Genomic DNA, 11331 nt, shown 5'->3' with positions numbered 1-11331 from the left:
TCCTACATCAATAACGTCCGCACTTACCGCAGTGCGAATATTGAATCTGACTACTACCTCGTTGCAGTATGTCTGCGCTCAAAATTCTCGACGGTGGACAACACGCGTCGAAGTCGAACACCACGGCTAATGTTTGGGCGGCTACAAGATGGCAAAGTAACCCAAAACTACGCGCAGCATCTGAACCAACGTAAGAGCAGCTAAACGCAGCTTCTCTTGAAGATGGCTGGAGAGATATTCGATCCTCCATTGGTAGCACCGCAAGTGCTGCATAAGACACGGTGTCCCCGGATCAGAGAAATTACAATTCACAATATTTTCTTCTTTGTATACTTGATACAGCTCATGATTCATGCGTCTGCGCCACACACCATTTTCTAGTTTCCCTCCGAGTATTGTACGCAGCACTTTTCGCTCGAAAACCCCGAAAGCTCTCCGATCCACCTCTTTTAATGTCCATGCTCCACGACCATAAAGGGCTACTGGTAGAATCAGAGTTTTGTATAGAGCAAATTTCGTTTCCGTCTGCACGCTGCGGGACCTAAGTTGGTTAGTGGTTACGTAATCCGTAAAAGGCCTTATTCGCAGCAGCAATACGTCTTTTCCCTTCACGGGAAACGTCATTGTCACATGTCACAAGCGTTCCAAGGTAAACAAATTCTTCAACAACTTCAAACACATCCCCATCAAGCACTACCTCAGCACCAACACCACTAGGTCTTCCTCTATCTCTACCTGCCACCATGTACTTTGTTTTGGTAGAGTTAATGGTTAAGCCTATCTTCGCCGTCTACCTCTTCAGTGGGACAAAAGTCTCCACTACTGCTCTGCGATCGATTCCAATAAGGTCGATGTCGTCCGCAAAGCCCAAGAGCATATGCGATCGTGTGATGATAGTGCCGTTCCTCTGCACGCCAGATCTCCTAATAGCGCCTTCGAGTGCAATGCTGAACAATAAATTCAAAGAAAGTACGAAAGAGTAACCACATTGTGACTGAATCCGGTTAGTGTGATCGATATGTGCAATATGTGTGCTGCTCGGATAATAACACATGGGCTATTCTATTTATAACCCAAGTAACAATCAGTTACCACAAATAGACATCATTGTCGAACTAACGTTTAATTAAAGTATTCGTAGCTGAACAATATGTAGTATGGAATAACAAATTGGGCAAACATTGTTTACATTTGTAACCAGCTTCTGTTCTGCTTTCAACTATGTATCTGAATAATACTTTTATAAACGTTACCGACTTATTTCTTTTTAAATCGAAATGTATATTGAACAACTAGCTAAAGACAAACAACTTAAATTTGCAAAGTTTATGCTGTTCATCGTGATGCATATGTTTAAATAATTTGTTTTTGAAGCATCGAACAAACGTTTGAAAACTCTATTACAATCTACGCACGAGCATGAGTTTATTAAGAAGTCTAATAATTGACGTTATCAGTAAACATCATTGCGTCTGTTTCCGATTTCAATTTTGTTTATTTATATAATTTTGAAACGTTGAATAAACGTTTGATAATTCACTTATTGCAATAACAACAATGGCTTTTGTTAAACGTTGTACAAACATTTATTCCACTCTATAAATAAATTTATTTTTAGCGGACTTATTCTTTTAAAACATTTTGCACTTTGCCATTCACTAGAGAATAAATATTTATTTTCATACTTACTTCAGGAATGATAGAAGAAATCTGCAGCAAAAATCTACCTCCATGATGGCAGATAGAAGGCAGCAGCTTCACTACTTACAACTAAATCAAACAATAAAACCAAGACTGATAATTCACTTTTCGGAATGACATTATACTAACTATAACGTCATAGAACTCCTATTAAGCTTTTGTTCGATTGTTGGCAATTTTGTTGAGTAATGACCAACAACTCCATTACAGCTGATCAACCAGCATTGTTCAACAACGTATGGTTTATATTTCTAATTCAGCTTGGTACTTTCCAAGGTGACAAATATAGCTGATGGTAAACAAGAGGGCTGGGGATTCAAAGGTCGTTGGATCGATACCGGTATCCTGTTCATAATTTATTTTTCATCTTATTTCCAGTATGTTGAACAATGCCCTAATAAGTGTAACAATGTAATGAAATAAATGTATTTAGAAAAGCATAATTAAAAAAGCCTAATCAGTGTGCTGCTGACTAGTTGAATTAACATTATGTTTGGTTTTTGAACAAAGTTGATGAATAAATATTTTTATCTACTATTTAAGTAAAGTTGAAGAGAGGTTGCTAGTTGTTGTTGAATAAATACTCCATTTTTGGGCGAACAATGCTGGAACAAATGTTGTCATGTATGATAGTATAATTTTAATCAACGCTGGCTGAATAAATCTGACCATACTGATGTTTAATCAACTGGCAATTGTTACTTGGGAAGACGCTAGGATAATATAAGCTAGGCACGCTGTCAATTCTTCACCGCAATGGGGCGTCAAAGCGTGCAAATCTTTCGCTGTATGTTTTAATTATTTTTATTGTCTCAATGACTCGGTTTGAAATTAGGCTCCCCAGGAAATCCCATATAATTTTAAAGAGAATTTACATGGATTCGAAATTGGAAATTCGGATTAGGAAATGTTTTGAAAATTTTGGAAAATCTCGAAAACCGCGTTAAACTTTTCCAGAATTGTTGGGGAATTACTTTGAAAATTCTGGAATACTTTTTTACTTAATTCTAGACAATTTTCCCAGCAATCGTCCCAGGAATTCCCCGTTTATTCCCCGAATATTTCGAACACTCGCTTTTAAATGGCCATTTTGGCTCAATTCGTTTAATTTTCTCCACAGGAACTCGAATTCGTTTATAATATTGATCGTCAGTACGTAAACGTGATGAAAGTTTTAGTTTTAGGGCACTAAAACGCCAGTGTTCGGTCAAAACGGTAGATGAACCAACTGAAATTTTGTCGAAATGGTCTGCCACTTCTTTCGAATCCGAATATTTCGAGGTTCAACCAAAGAGAAGATTTTTAATGTTGACCAAAATTGTTCAATCTATTTTACATTTTGGGAAGCTGGTTTATGTAAAACTTTAAGCCTCGGTGCTACTGTTTGTAGAGTTAGAATTCTTACAGCTTGAAGTCTAGTCCATGTTGATAAAATACACAGAGGCATTCAAAGAAACCAAAAGTTCCTTCAAAAATACTTTATTTGCTTAATCAGAGAGAGATCTATTACTTAAGTACTTGATCCAAATATTGGTGTATTTCCACTAGAAAACTATTTCCACTAAAACTATTTCCACTGGAAAACCTAGAGCAATATAGAATATAAACCACATATCTTTGTGTGCGGGTTATTTAAAACAAAATACGTAACGGAAAAATTAATAACAGTAGGTTTCGTTTTAGTAGAACGTGAAACACAGAAAGAACTAAGATAGAAATACAAAATAGGAAAGGGACGAGCCTGGAATTGAATCTACGATCTCCTGCTTGTAATGCAGAAGCAGTAGCCACTAGACCACCGAGCTCGTCATACAAATGAATTCGAGTTCCTGTGGAGAAAATTAAACGAATTGAGCCAAACTGGCCATTTAAAAGCGAATGTTCGGAATATGAGCTAAAACGGTACTTCAAACAAATTGATTCAAACAAGGCATACTTCATGAGTTCTAATGTTTTCTACCTCTTGAATGTCAAATTGGCAAGAACTCACGACGCCATTACCGAGGGTAAAATACTGGATAATGGAAAGTTTTACCACGTTACCTTCAAAAAATTCTATAATATTGATATGGTTCGCTTTTGTTGATCAAAAATCCATTTTTAAAGACAAAAATCTGAAAAAATAAGTAAATGTTCAAAGTATTTGTAATAATGAAGCAACAACAAAAATTATCAGATAACAATAGCTTACATTGTTCAGTAAAAAAATATTTTTTTGATTTTTTTATATGTAAATTATATTCCAGATCTTAAAAAAAATCGCATCTCTACAACAATTAAAATTAATAAAAAAAAAGTTTTTTTTTTTTACTCCGTGGAAAACGAATTCCATTTAAGCGTGTAATGTTTTGTTTGCGATTGGGAAAAAATTAAAAAAAAAACGATCAAAGTGCCAGACGCTTCGTTGCTTTCTGTATTTTTTGAATTCTGCTAGTGGTTGAATAGTGAATCATTGGCTACTGTGCCTTGTAATGATGGTAAGTGCCTAAGTGTGAAGATTTCGATTAACTGACCATGCGGAAATATCTGTAAAGGAATTCTTGATTGTTATCACCAAAGCAATTCTGACGTTTTAGTTAACATGTTGACTTGTTTCTTTCAGAACTATGAAGCTCACTGGAAACCGCTGTTTGCCATTAATCGTCAAAGTTCTCCATACAGAAGCTGCTATTCGTTGGTCATATCCACCGAATATAAGAGCTGATGCAGGTAACTTTTTTTTATATTTTCTATCCCGAGCAGCACAAGTCAGATAAAATTGGTTACAGCAACTTGATTGTGACTAAATTTGGTCACATATGAGTTGCAGTGACCTATGTAGAACATGTGTGCTGCTAGGGATGTCTTCTCGAAGATCATTGACATTTTTTTATAATGTTCATCATCCACAGGCGCATAACCACGTAAGTTCTATAGCATGGTTAGTAAAGAGCAGTCCCAAAAAGGATGCCAGAAGATAGCGGCCGCAACAAGCGCCGCAATTATTACAATTAGACTACGAACACCAGTACTCTTCACCAGCAGCAACACTTACGGCATGCTCAGCGAGTAGCTTTGAAGAGCGCTCAACAACAGAATAAATTAAACTCTAAAATTAAGTTAAACTAAATTTCAGATCAAAGAAATAAAATGAATTGTAAAAACTTTAATTGTAGGGTAAATGATATATTTTGGACATGTACATTTTTTTTTACAAGCCTGAGCTTTTTCGATCAATTTTAGATAATGTGTAGGAAAATTTTTATCGACAATCGCTAAACTTAATCACTGAAAAAAGTTGATAATACCTTGCCTAAAATAGTGAAACTCGCGTTTCCAGACAAATCTGGGTGTGTAGTTTACTGCTGAATTATTTGTTTTAAAAGTTTTAGCGGTTTATACGCTTAAAATTAGTTAATTCTACTGCTTGGTACATGGCAAGATAGAGATGAGTGTCATGTCTATTCGACACAAAAGATCAGCTATGGAAGAGTGTTCGATATGTAATGCAGAAATCAAAGCTGATGAAAAGCATGTGAAATGTGTGTATTGTAGTAATTCGCTACATGTGAAATGCGCGGGACTTTCTGAATCTCGCTATAATAAGATTCAGAAGAATCATTGCTACTACTGCTCTGGACAGTGTGAATCTTCGCATATTACCAACAAAAAGATGGACGAACTTTTGGTGAACATGAAAGGTCTGCAAACATCGATAGACAAAATTGGTCAGAAGTGTGAAGAAACAAATGTGAATCAGAAAAGAACGGATGAGGCTGTACAGAAGTTGAGTGCCTGCATTAGTGAACTATCGCAATCTCAAAGTGACGTCATAAGATCGATTGACGATGTGAAAGCATCTCAAACTTTCATTGCTGCGCAGTATGAAGACATTAAGTCGTTACGTCGACATTACGACATTAAGTCGTTTGGCCGAGCTGAAAAACGAAATCATCATTAATGGAATTCTGGAAGAAATATCTCTCGGTGAAGCAACAATCGTGACGAAAGTTGCTGCTGCTGTGGGTGTGCAACTTTTATCTACGGACATTGAGAAAACTCACCGTGCCAGGAACGGGATGATCCAAGTAGAATTCAGTAACTCGAAAGTTCGTAATGATATTTTACGTGCTCGTAAGGGCAAATCGTTATTTTTTGATGAGATAGACTTTGGCAATGGTACTCTACCAGGCAGCTCTAGATCCTCTCCAAACAACAAGCGATATCACACTAAGGTGTTTATAAACGAGAACTTGACTAGAGAAACCAGAACAATTTTTCGTGAAGCAAAGTCTCTTCGAGGATCCCACGGTTATAAGTATGTGTGGTGTAATAATGGGAATATCTACTGCAAGCGAGATGAGTCCTCAGATGTTTACGTTATCGACACTATCGAAGATCTCAATAAATTGCGCTCATCTCCGAGAAAAGCCTGACGTTTCTGCTCGCTGTTGTTGCTGTTGGATGCTGTTCGATGCTGTTGCTGGATGGTGCTGCTGGCTGCTGAAGGTGCCTGTGTGGTGTAGTTTATAAAATTTAAACGGTCACAATGGGATCAATCGATGATGATGAAGATTTCATTAGCCATGCACGATTAGGCGACAACTTATATATTAATTATCCAGATGTGCGTGAAACTTTTACCAATACTGGCATCAATATGATTTAGGTAAACATTAACGGAATAAGGAATAAGCTTACAGATCTACTGTTTTACATATCAAATTTCCAATCAACTGTCCATATTATCTGTATAACCGAAATTAGATTGAGTCTGGATGAAGTCTATATGTGTAACATACCGAATTATAAAGTAGTTAGCTGTCCACGATCGAACAGATCAGGTGGTGGTGCCTGTATGTTTATTCATCAATCAATAAACTACGATGTTATGAAAAACGAGGAGTTTCTAGAGGGTAGCACTATTATTGTAGCGCTGAGAGAGCCATGCGTAAATGTCGCAGTAGTCTATAGGCCTCCCCATGCTAGTTTAAAAGACAGTATTGACTATTTAGACTCGATATTGGAAGGAACAGTGGAATTGCTATGCGTTGGTGATTTTAACATTAATCTTCTCTCGTCGGTCTAAAAAAAAAACTATGTATCGATGGTGCATTCAAATGGGTTCACCTTTCTGAAAAAAATTGACAATGATTATGCCACACGTGTAACCGAATCATCGAAAACAATAATAGACCATGCATTTACCAACCTATATTCGCAAATATTTGCCGTATGCTTAGATAATATTAGCTTCACGGATCACAAGTCAATATTGTTAAGTTTTAATTCACAATGCTACTCATTGAACAATAATATGATTTGCAATACTAGGAAGTATAATTATGGAAATATTTCAACAGACCTAGAACAACAGATAGAATCAGCTGTATGTTTCAACACTTTAACTCAAATGATAACCGATATCATGGAAAAAAATTCGTATCAAGTTCGCTCTCGTAGCAGATATTGTGCCAAACAACCGTGGATTGATGACACTGTTATAAGAGAAATACAGTACAGAGATCAATTGTATCAAAGAGTAGTTCAATGGCCAGGAAACAATGCAATAAAACAGAATTACAGAAGACAGAAAAATTACGTGACTCGACTAATAAGAAATAAACAAAAAAGTTATTATCATAACCAATTAACGCAGAACCGTAAAAACATAAGAAAGGTCTGGAGCATATTGAATGAAATTGTTTTTCGGAGAAACACCCATGCTAACCCAAAATATTGTATGATAAAATAGCAATATGCAATGAATTCAATCGCTATTTTTGTAGTATACCAACTGATTTGACGAATAATCTAAGACATATGTTCAATAATGAAACGCAGAACTATACGCTCAATAGATCAGTTCAAAATTCTATTGTTGTATTACCAGCCTCGTCTAATGAAATTGGTAATTACATTCGTGAGCTCAGTAACTCAAACGCATCAGGAATAGATGATATTCTATCCAAAATTATCAAAAACAACTCTGCTCTTATTATTCCTCAACTAACATGCATAATTAATCAATCAATAGACAATGGTATTTTTCCTAATTGCTTGAAAACAGCTAAAGTAGTTCCTATCTTTAAAAGTGGACAGAAAACGCACGTAGGAAACTATAGGCCAATTTCTATTTTACCTACTTTGTCCAAGCCTTTCGAAAAACTAATTCATCAAAGGCTGCACAGTTTCTTTGCACGACACAAAGTAATCAATAAAAACCAATTCGGATTCCAAGAAAACTCAAATACTTTAGGAGCGACTGTAAACTTAGTGAATCAAATTCAACTGCACTTATATCAGCGAAAATTGTGTTCTGCGATATTCATGGCAAAACATACTTTTGCATATAAACAATAAAGACGGATCCTTAAAAATACGAAAATCAATCCATAAATAACTTCTGAATGTTCCATAAAACGCTACCATAAATCCATAAAATAGGTTAGGAGATCCCATAAAGAATATTTTTTCGATCCATAACTAAACTAAAATTTAGCAATTAATGGGAAAATATGTTCCATTAACATAGTCAAGAAAAACAATACAATTCCTGCTATTTTACCATGAACGTATGACAAATGATCCATAAATCTTTGAAAAATGATCCATAAAACTTCAAATTTGCGCATTTTTTTATCGTAATGATGATCCATAATTTCAGTAATATGATCCATAATTTTAGTTATATGATCCATAACTCTGGCCATTTGATCCATAGCTTTGTTCAAATGATCCATAGTTTTGGTGATATGATCCATAGATTTTTTAAAATGTGTGGATAAATTAATATAGTTTCATTGGCCTTCTTTCCAAGCATTATGGATCACATTATTAAAATTATGGATCATATTACTGAAATTATGGATCATCATTAGACAAAAAATTGCGCAAATTTGAAATTTCATGGATTAAAATATAGTTTTTAGATATATGGATCATAAAATTATTTTTTATGGAATCTCCCGAGCTATTTTATGGATTTATGGTATCGTTTTATGGAACATTCAGATGTTAGTTACGGATCGTTTTTCATTCTTTTATGGATCGTTTTTGCACATTGAACGGTGCAAAGTAAGGGCTGCCGATATTCATCGATGTGTCTAAAGCTTTTGATTGTGTTCCCCATACTATACTGCTAAAAAAACTACAAAACTATGGGATAAGAAATAGAGCATTATTGCTCATTGAGTCGTATCTTAGTAATAGACAGCAAAATGTGACTCTAGACAACCACACTAGTTCGGAAATCAATGTTGATTTTGGAGTGCCGCAGGGCTCAATATTAGGTCCATTACTATTCAATGTGTTTATCAATGACATGTTTGATCTACCTTTAAAAGGAATACTACAACTATATGCCGACGATGCAGCCTTATCTTATAACTCTGAAAATGAAGAAGCGTTACATCAAGATATGCAACATGATCTCAATATAATACATCGATGGTTTTATGATAACGGGTTGACGGTGAATGCATCTAAAACGAAATTCATCATATTTACTAGTAATAAACTCTCAATTGTTGATAACTATGAACTGCGGCTAGGAGAAGAGATATTAGAAAGGGTTGCTTCCCTATCTTACTTAGGATTGATAATCGAACAAAACCTGAAGTGGAACTTGCACATAGACCAAATTCATAAGAAACTCACAAAATTCCTTGGCATTCTTCGACTGAGTAGTTATATGCTACCCGTTAAAGATAAAAGGAATCTATTTTATGCCCATGTCAATTCACAATTATGTTATTTGAACATTACATGGCAAAATGCTCCTGGTTACGTATTAAGTAAAATCACAGTAACGTTAAATAAATTCATGAGAACTATTTTCTTGGAAGAATATTTAAATCCTAACGTGAGAACCGTTGAATTATACAGCCGTAACAATATTATGAATCTTAATCAAATCAAATATTACGAATCAGCTTTGTTTGTCTTCAAAGTTTAAAACAATTTGATAAAACATAATTTCAATCTCCAAACAATAAATGAATTGAATCGTTTTAATACCCGTAACAATGCCAACATTAGATTAATTACACCCAGAACAAATTATATAAGAAACGGTTGCATTTATCCCGCAATTATCAACTTCAATAACCTGCCAATGAGTTTGAAAAACATTATTTCGATTATTGCATTTAAAAAAGCACTGAAGAGATTTGTTTTTGAATATATTTTGTAATAGTATATAAGTTTCGTTGAATAAGCTAATTGCTCTCATATGCACAACTAATTAACGAAAAATGACCTCCCCATCAGTTATCAGACTGCATGAGGTCTATCAAACCTTAACTGTTAAATCATAACGGATTAGCCAAGAGAGAATACTTAGATTTAAGTAATATTATATTGTAAATCAAATATTGTAAAATTGTTTTGAAAGGGGTTTTTATGCCTGGGATTGAAGCATAATATTGAATTGAAATGCTTCCATCTTGGCTTTTCCCCCTGCCCAAAAAAAAAAAAAATAAAGTATTATCATTGCATACTTTTACCTCAACTCTAGCGGCTCCTGATGAGAATTCACAAAACAACTATTATTTATCTTCAAAATCTTGAGGTCCTGCGGCCAAAGTTTAATTGTAATTGAGATACTAAAGGAGATACTGAAAAAGGAGTGACCAAAATGAAGTTATGGTTTTATGCATCAGACATTTATTGGTCACCCCATGTACAGTACATGGATGAACCATTAATTGCCAACTTTCAGGCTGTTTTCAATGATATCGATAAGATTGCGAAACAATGTTAATTTCTGGTTTAATCTATGTCAGTTAAGCAAATAAATGCATTTGAATGTATGTGGATACGTGTAGGTAAGTCATACCATTGAGATTTGTAGGTGGCCATTTTTAAATTAGGAGAAAATGACTCTGTCCAAAATTTATACATTTTCCATGTCGAAATTATATATTTGATGTCCAAAAAGAAAATATTTCAGTTCGCAGTATATCACAGTTTACACCTAGTAAACGTAATTTACTCGAAAATTGAGCAATGGAGACATAAGACTAATCATAGATTATGTATTTGGATGAACCTAGTGGTTTTCAATTGTTTTATACTATTCAATCTCGATATATTTTCTAATGAATGTCCTGCGCTTGTCCAAGATACATCATTTACCCTATTGTATTTCTATTCTGACGTAATCTGAAAAAGTGACGTTTTAACCATTTTCCGAAAATGGTGTTAACGAGTAGTACTCATCGTGCTCTTTAACAGGAAAATGGAAAACTGGTATGTTGTAATTTGGCACATACGTCACTTTTTCAGATTACGGCAGTATTGTAGTATTAGTGTGAAATGTACTCCAAATCGTATTGTTTTTCTACTGTAAGACAATAAAAAAAGTAAAAGAAAACATTTGGAACACACAGTTTTCTATGGTTTTGTCCTTCGAAATCATCCCATTGAAGAACCGTAAAATCAATTGTTTTGCTCTGAATTTTGTATGGAAAATATTCAAATTTTTTTTATTGTAAAGATACATAACAACCCCCATTTTTTATTGTAAAAGTCCCATTTACCATTCATTTAATCGTGGAAAACCATTATTTCTTATGTGATTTAATTGTTTGAATTCCATTATATTCAATGGTAGTTACTATGTTTTAAATGGTGATGTAACAGTAAAAT

This window comes from Armigeres subalbatus, chromosome 2 (assembly GCF_024139115.2).
Source record: "Armigeres subalbatus isolate Guangzhou_Male chromosome 2, GZ_Asu_2, whole genome shotgun sequence".
In the NCBI taxonomy this organism is placed as follows: domain Eukaryota; kingdom Metazoa; phylum Arthropoda; class Insecta; order Diptera; family Culicidae; genus Armigeres; species Armigeres subalbatus.
Note: the sequence above shows the minus strand (reverse complement) of the source record.